Source organism: Triticum aestivum, chromosome 3B, assembly GCF_018294505.1.
Source record: "Triticum aestivum cultivar Chinese Spring chromosome 3B, IWGSC CS RefSeq v2.1, whole genome shotgun sequence".
NCBI lineage: Eukaryota > Viridiplantae > Streptophyta > Magnoliopsida > Poales > Poaceae > Triticum > Triticum aestivum.
The window spans coordinates 632,177,214-632,186,197 of NC_057801.1; positions in this window are offsets into that span (position 1 = coordinate 632,177,214).

The window sequence follows — 8,984 nt, forward strand, 5'->3', positions numbered from 1 at the left end:
ACCTGGATGCTCATATTGGCTCCTACATATTGTACAAAGATCTTTATCTGTCGAGTCGTTATGAAAACATACGTAATTCCCTTTGTCCATTGGTATGCTACTTGCCCGAGATTCGATCGTTGGTATCTTCATACCTAGTTCAATCTCATTACCGGCAAGTCTCTTTACTCGTTCCATAATACATCATCTCGTAACTAACTCCATAGTCACTTTGCTTGCAAGCTTATTATGATGTGTATTACCGAGAGGACCCAGAGATACCTATCTGAACTCGGAATGACAAATCCAAATCTCGATCTATGCCAACTCAAAAAACACCTTCGGAGATACCTATAGAGCATCTTTATAATCACCCAATTACGTTGTGACGTTTGATAACACACAAGGCATTCCTCGGGTATCCGGGAGTTGCATAATCTCATAGTCGAAGGAACATGTATTTGACATGAAGAAAGCAATAGCAATAAAACTGAACGATCATTATACTAAGCTAACGGATGGGTCTTGTCCATCACATCATTCTCCTAATGATGTGATCCCATTATCAAATGACAACTCATGTCCATGGTTAGGAAACCTTAACCATCTATGATCAACGAGCTAGTCTAGTAGAGGCTTACTAGGGACACGGTATTTGTTTATGTATTCACACATATATTTGAAGGAAATATGCCCTAGAGGCAATAATAAAGTTATTATTTATTTCCTTAATTCATGATAAATGTTTATTATTCATGCTAGAATTGTATTAACTGGAAACTTAGTACATGTGTGAATACATAGACAAAACTTATAGTCCCTAGTATGCCTCTACTTGACTAGCTCGTTTATCAAAGATGGTTGTGTTTCCTAACCATAGACATGTGTTGTCATTTGATGAATGGGATCACATCATTAGGATAATTATGTGATGGACATGACCCATCCGTTAGCTTAGAATTATGATTGTGTTAGTTTCATTGTTACTGCTTTCTTCATGACTTATACAAGTTGCTCAGACTATGAGATTATGCAACTCCCGAATACCGGAGGAACACTTTGTGTGCTACCAAATGTCACAGCGTAAATGGGTGATTATAAAGGTGCTCTACGGGTGTCTCTGAAGGTGTTTGTAGGGTTGGCATAGATCAAGATTAGGATTTGTCACTCCGTGTTTTGGAGAGGTAATACTCATCACTATAAGCTTGCAAGCATTGTGAATAATGAGTTAGTTGCGGGATGAAGTATTATGGAACGAGTAAAGGGACTTGCCGGTAACGAGATTGAACTAGGTATTGAGATACCGACGACCGAATCTCGGGCAAGTAACATACCGATGACAAAGGGAACAACATATGTTGTTATGCGGTTTGACCGATAGAGATCTTCGTAGATGAAGCACAGATGATTTAAGCGGATATGGTTATATCTACTTAATGAAGCACAAGTCTGACACATTTGAAAAGTTCAAAGAATTTCAGAGTGAAGTGGACAAACATCATAACAAGAAAATAAAGTTTCTACGATCTGATCGTGGAGGAAAGTATTTGAGTTACGAGTTTGGCCTTCATTTAAAACAACGTGGAATAGTTTCACAGCTCATGCCACCTGGAACACCACATCATAGTGGTGTGTCCGAACGTCGTAACCGCGCTTTATTGGATATGGTGCGATATATGATGTCTCTTACCAGTTTACCAATATTGTTTTGGGGCTATGCATTAGAAACAGCTGCGTTCAATTTAAATAGGGCACCATCAAAATCCGTTGAGACGACGCCTTATAAACTATGGTTTGGCAAGAAACCAAAGTTGTCGTTTCTTAAAGTTTGGAGTTGCAATGCTTATGTGAAAAAGTTTTTCAACCTGATAAGCTCAATCCCAAATCGGAGAAGTGTGTCTTCATAGGATACCCAAAGGAAACTGTTGGGTACACCTTCTATCACAGATCCAAAGGCAAAATCTTTGTTGCTAAGAATGGATCCTTTCTAGAGAAGGAGTTTCTCTCGAAAGAAATGAATGGGAGGAAAGTAGAACTTGATGAGGTAATTGTATCTTCTCCCTTATTGGAAAGTAGTTTATCACAGAAATCAGTTCCAGTGATTCCTACACCAATTAGGGAGGAAGTTAATGATGATGATCATGAAACTACAGATCAAGTTACTACCGAACCTCGTAGGTCTTCTAGAGAAAAGATCCGCACAAGAGTGGTACGGTAATCCTATTCTGGAAGTCATGTTACTAGACCATGATGAACCTACGAACTATGAGGAAGCGATGATGAGCCCAGATTCCTCAAAATGGCTTAAGGGCATGAAATCTGAGATGGGATCCATGTATGAGAACAAAGCATGGACTTTGGTGGACTTTCCCGATGATCGGCAAGCCATAGAAAATAAATGGATCTTCAAGAGGAAGACGGACGATGATAGTAGTGTTACTATCTACAAAGCTCGACTTGTCGCAAAAGGTTTTCGACAAGTTCAAGGTGTTGACTACAGTGAGATTTTCTCAACTGTAGCGATGCTTAAGTATGTCTGAATCATGTTAGCACTTGCCGCATTTTATGATTGTGAAATTTGGTAGATGAACGTCAAAACTACATTCCTGAATGGATTTCTAGAAGAAGTGTTGTATATGATGCAACGAGAAGGTTTTGTCGATTCAAAGGGTGCTAACAAAATGTGCAAGCTCCAGCGATGCATCAATGGACTGGTGCAAGCATCTTGGAGTTGGAATATACACTTTGATGAGTTGATCAAAGCATATGGTTTTATACAGACTTGCGATGAAGACTGTATTTACAAGAAAGTGAGTGGGAGCTCTATAGCATTTCTAATATTATATGTGGATGACATATTGTTGATTGGAAATGATATAGAATTTCTGGATAGCATAAAGGGATACTTGAATAAAGAGTTCTTCAATGAAAGACCTCGGTGAAGCTGGTTACATATTGGGCATCAAAGATCTATAGAGATAGATCAAGACGCTTGATAAGATTTTTCAATGAGTAAAATACCTTGACAAGTTTTTGAAAAATTTCAAAATAGATCAGTCAAAGAAGAAGTTCTTGTGTGTATTACAAGGTGTAAAGTTGATTAAGACTCAAAGCCTGACCACGGCAGAAAATAGAAAGATAATGAAAGTCATTCCCTATGCCACGGTCATAGGTTCTATAAAGTATGATGTGATGTGTACCAGACCTACTGTGTACCCTGCCCTGATTTTGGCAAGGGAGTACAATATTGATCTAGGAGTAGATGACTGGACAATGGTCAAGATTATCCTTAGTGAGGACTAAGGAAATATTTCTCGATTATGGAGGTGATAAAAGAGCTCGTCGTAAAAAGTTACATCGATGCAAGCTTTTACACCAATCCAAATGACTCTAAGTCTCAATCTGGATACATATTGAAAGTGGGTGCAATTAGCTAGAGTAGCTCCATGCAGAGCATTGTAGACATAGAATATTAGCAAAATACATACGGCTCTGAATGTGACAGACCCGTTGACTAAACTTCTCTCACGGGCAAAACATGATCACACCTTAGTACTCTTTGGGTGTTAATCACATAGCAATGTGAACTAGATTATTGACTCTAGTAAACCCTTTGGGTGTTGGTCACAAGACGATGTGAACTATGGGTGTTAATCACATACACATGTGAATATTGGTGTTAAATCACATGGTGATGTGAACTAGATTACTAACTCTGGTGCAAGTGGGAGACTGAAGGAAATATGCCCTAGAGGAAATAATAAAGTTATTATTTATTTCCTTAATTCATGATAAATGTTTATTATCATGCTAGAATTGTATTAACCGGAAACTTAGTACATGTGTGAATACATAGACAAAACTTATAGTCCCTAGTATGCCTCTACTTGACTAGCTCGTTTATCAAAGATGGTTATGTTTCCTAACCATAGACATATGTTGTCATTTGATGAAAGGGATCACATCATTAGGAGAATGATGTGATGGACATGACCCATCCGTTAGCTTAGCATTATGATCGTGTTAGTTTCATTGCTACTGCTTTCTTCATGACTTATACAAGTTCCTCAGATTATGAGATTATGCAACTCCCGAATACCGGAGGAACACTTTGTGTGCTACCAAACGTCACAATGTAAATGGGTGATTATAAAGGTGCTCTACATGTGTCTCTGAAGGTGTTTGTTGGGTTGGCATAGATCGAGAATAGGATATGTCACTCCATGTTTCGGACAGGTATCTCTGGGCCCTCTCGGTAATACTCATCACTATGAGCCTTGCAAGCATTGTGACTAATGAGTTAGTTGCAGGATGAAGTTTTACGGAACGAGTAAAGAGACTTGCCGATAACGAGATTAAACTAGGTATTGAGATATCGACGATCGAATCTCGGGCAAGTAACATACCGATGACAAAGGGAACAACGTATGTTGTTATGCGGTTTGACCGATAAAGATCTTCGTAGAATATGCACTACTAGGGAAAACCCTAGCAGTAGCGCGGGTATTTTGCCTATCAGTAGCACGGGATGCCGCGCTACTGATAAGGCGCTACAGCTAACGTATAGCAGTAGCGCCTGTCATCCCACGCTACTGCTATACATGGATAGTAGTAGCGATCTTTACGGCAGAGCGCTGCTGCTAATATCTGCAGCGCTTTCTAGCAGGCCGCGCTACTGGTAAGTGAGCGCTACTGCTAACTTTAATCCCCTCGCTACTGCTAGTTTTATTAGTTTATGTTTTTTCTGCATATTTGTTTTGTATTTGAATAAGCTTTATACAATAATCTTTAGCATATCATACACATACAAATGTAATCATAGCATATACATACAAATAGTCTCATCAAATCATGTCATCATCATAATCATCATCCAACACAAAGTGGTCTCTCGTCATCATCTCGAAAATAGTGATACAAGTCTCGATTACTTGCAACTACATTGTCATCCATCTAAACAATGATATACGCGAGAAGAGCTATCACTATGAAACCTAAACTAACTATTAGTTGTCGCTCAGAAACCGGAAACCGGTACACCTGGACCTGACACTCCGGCCAATTGTCATATACTCCTGGTGTAGCACTTCTTCACCATCGATGATCTATGCACCTGCATCGTCACATGAGTCGATGATATGCAACATATATAGTTGAGCAATAGAAAGAGACAGACTTCGCAAAAATAGAAGCAACATATCATAAGCATAAATAACAAAGTTCATCGTACCCAAAATGCCCTAACTAGAGTGATCTTCACTAGTCAAGGAGGACGGTTTAATTACATCCCAAATAAAGTTTTGTCATGCATAACTCAAAGTTTTGTCATACAGAAAGTAAGGACTAAACGGACACATTGTCATATACCGATAATCACTCCAACATGTCGTGCCATCCATCTAGGTCAGGGAGATAGTCCCCGAGCTTAGTGAAAGGCTTCATGTCGAGACGCTGAGAGGCTATGCGTGTTCGGACGGCTTCCCGCGACATGTGTCCTTCTTCGTAGAACATGCCTGTTTTTTTGACGACCTCCTTCATGATTATTTGGCAAGTTTGCGCTGGATGTGATAGAACTCAGCTCGAAGTCGATGATCCTCGATATCTCCTAAGTTCTTTTCCCATTGCAGAATATGGGCATCGCTGGATCTAGGTGACATGTGAAGGTTCTGGTGATCCCGTCTGTACTCCAGCATGTGGTGTGTAGGTTTAACAACCACGATGCGGCTATATCTCCCACGTGTCGAAGCACGACTTAGAGGCATAACCACATGGTGGTTTTGTCGCAAGAAGGGTCATCTTCACACAATCCCATGTAATGAACAAGAATGGGATAAAGAGAGTTGCCTTACAATCGCCACTTCACACAATACATAAATTGAGATCATACATCATTCAAATACACTCATAGACCGGCTACGGTCAAATTCAAATGAAAAGGAAGACAACCCCAAATGCTAGATCCCCGATCGTCCCGACTGGGCTCCTCTACTGATCATCTGGAAACGATACATAGTAACGACCAAGGGCCTCATCAAATTCCCACTTCAGCTCAGTTACGCCATCTGCGCCAGTATCCTCGGCACCTGCATCTGTTTTGGTAGAATCCGTGAGCCACGGGGACTCAGCAATCTCACACCCGCGAGATCAAGACTATTTAAGCTTATAGGTAGGAAAAAGGGTAATATGGTGGAGCTGCGGCAAGCACTAAGCATATATGGTGGCTAACATACGCAAGTGAGAGCGGGAAGAGAAGCAACGCGTCGGTCGAGAAGCTAGAAGCGATCAAGAAGTGATCCTGAAACTACTTACGTCAAGCATAACACAAACCGTGTTCACTTCCCGGACTCCGCCGAGAAGAGACCATCACGGCTACACACGCGGTTGATGCATTTTAATGAAGTCGGGTGACAAGTTATCTACAACCGGACATTAACAAATTCCCATCTGCCTCATAACCGCGGGCACGGCTTTCGAAAGATTATATACCCTGCAGGGGTGTCCCAACTCAGCCCATCACAAGCTCTCACGGTCAACGAAGGATAAACCTTCTCTCGGGAAGACCCGATCAGTCTCGGAATCCCGGTTCGCAAAACATTTCGACAATGGTAAAACAAGACCAGCAAGACCACCCGACTGTGCCGACAAATCCCGATAGGAGCTGCACATATCTCGTTCTCAGGGCACAAACAGATGAGCAGTCCGTACAACTAAAACCAGACTTCGAGTTTCCCCGAGGTGGCGCTGCAAAGGGCTCTAGTTTGGACCAACACTCAAAGGAGCACTGGCCCGGGGGGGTAATAAAGATGACCCTTGGGCTCGCGAAAACCCAAGGGAAAAGGGCTTAGGTGGCAAATGGTAAAACCAAGTTTGGGCCTTGCTGGAGGAGTTTTATTCAAAGCGAACTGTTAAGGGGGTCCCATAAATCACCCAACCGTGTAAGGAACGCAAAATCAAGGAACATAACACCGGTATGACGGAAACTAGGGTGGCAAGAGTGGAACAAGTCACCAGGCATAAGGCCGAGCCTTCCACCCTTTACCAAGTATATAAGGTGCATTAATTTAAACAGGAGATATTGTGATATCCCAAAATATCCATGTTCCGACCAGGAATAAACTTCATCTTCACCTGCAACTAACAATGCTATAAGAGGGGCTGAGCAAAAGCGGTGACATAGCCAAACAACGGTTTGCTAGGGCAGGATGGTTAGAGGTTTGACATGGCAATAGGGAGGCATGATAAACAATGGCAGGTAGAGCTAACATAGCAATAGAGCGAGTACTAGCAAGCAAAGATAGAAGTGATATCGAAGGTATGGTCATCTTGCCTGCAAGGTTCTCAGAGTTGTCGAAGGCTTGATCCTCGTTAGCATACTCAACAGGTTCCTCGTGCACGTACTCGTCTCCCGGCTCTACCCAAAGCAAGAACACAAGAAAAGGAACCACAATAAATCACGGTGCAATGCACAAGCAACATGATGCAATACATGTGATGATATGCGAGATGTGATATGCAATGCATATGCGTGCTTCGGGAGGAAAAAGGATGAACAAGGCATCAACTTGGCAAACCAAGTATGCCGCTCGAAAGATGAGATGATTTTGGTTGAAATCGATATAAAGATCACCGGAAACGGATGCACGGTTTGCAAATGGCAAGCAAAACAAGAATGGCACAAAGCTGCGATTAACAGCATGATGCTACTTAGCATGCAACAAGAAACTATGCTACAGCATCCCAACATAAAAACAAAACATATGGCAGTGATCTACAGGAGATTCTTAACAAAAGAGGAACACTGAGCTACGGCTAAATCACACCATAACAGGTTCAAACAAGCATGGTGAAAGTGCAAAAAATATCAGGTTGGACATGGCATAAACAGCATCACGAAGCAATGTTCAGAGCAGGTTATCAACATGCTACAGGAACTTATAATAGCAAAACAAGACATGGCATGAATCTACTCAAATCCTAGATCAAAAGTCCCTTACTCAAAGCCAAAAAGGATCAGAAAATATGATGGCACCCATGTAAACATAGCAAGTTTCGTTAACAGATTCAGCAAACAAAGCATGGCATTGACATAATTACGAAGGCACCTTCGTGAGCTCGATGCACTCACTACAGAGCATCTCATGATAAACTAAGCATACATCCATCAAGAAGACATGTCATAGAAGCTATACATGACAAGAACAACATAATAGCATACACGGATCAACTACAACAACCTTGGCCAAATTGAATAACATGTAAACAATCTGCCAGGAAACATTTTGAAGCAAAAGTAGAGCACGAAAATGACATGCTAGACTACTCCATAATTGCAACCAGGACAATGGATGGATATAGCATAACCATATGTTCAAAACACCCTTACTGAAGTATCTCCAATTATGCATGGATCTCTCTGTAGCAACATGTTTACATGGCATCAAAATTACAGCAGAACAAGGACTAAAATCAGCAATATCACGAAGCCTAGTTTGCATGCTTGTGCTAGTCACCACATTGATCATAAAAATACATGGTAAGCACCTCTTTAAAGAATACATAGTCTAGTTCAAAACACATTTAGGGATCAAATCCATAGGATGCACACATCAATCATGGCAAAAATGACAAAAGAGCTCGTTCTGATAAGATTCTGAAACTAACATTATGAAGCACTCTTCCAACAGCATTTCGGGCATCAAGATGAGCTCAAATGTAAATGATTCAATGAGATGAAATGATGTACTCTTCGAGACGAACAATTCGGTATGCTACACGCCCAAAACGGAGCCACGGGTGCAAAGATGTGGGGTGATGAACATGCAACAAAATTTATGACAGAATATGATAGACGAAAATCGGGGAGACGAAAAGTCAACCGATGCTTGGATCTGGATCCGGCTGCGCGCGGTCTTCGAGGTTCGTCGCCGGGGATGGAGCTCGGGGCCAGATCTGGGCCGGCGGCGGCTTGATCCGGCCGGGGGCGCGGCGGCCGGCGGCGGAGAGGC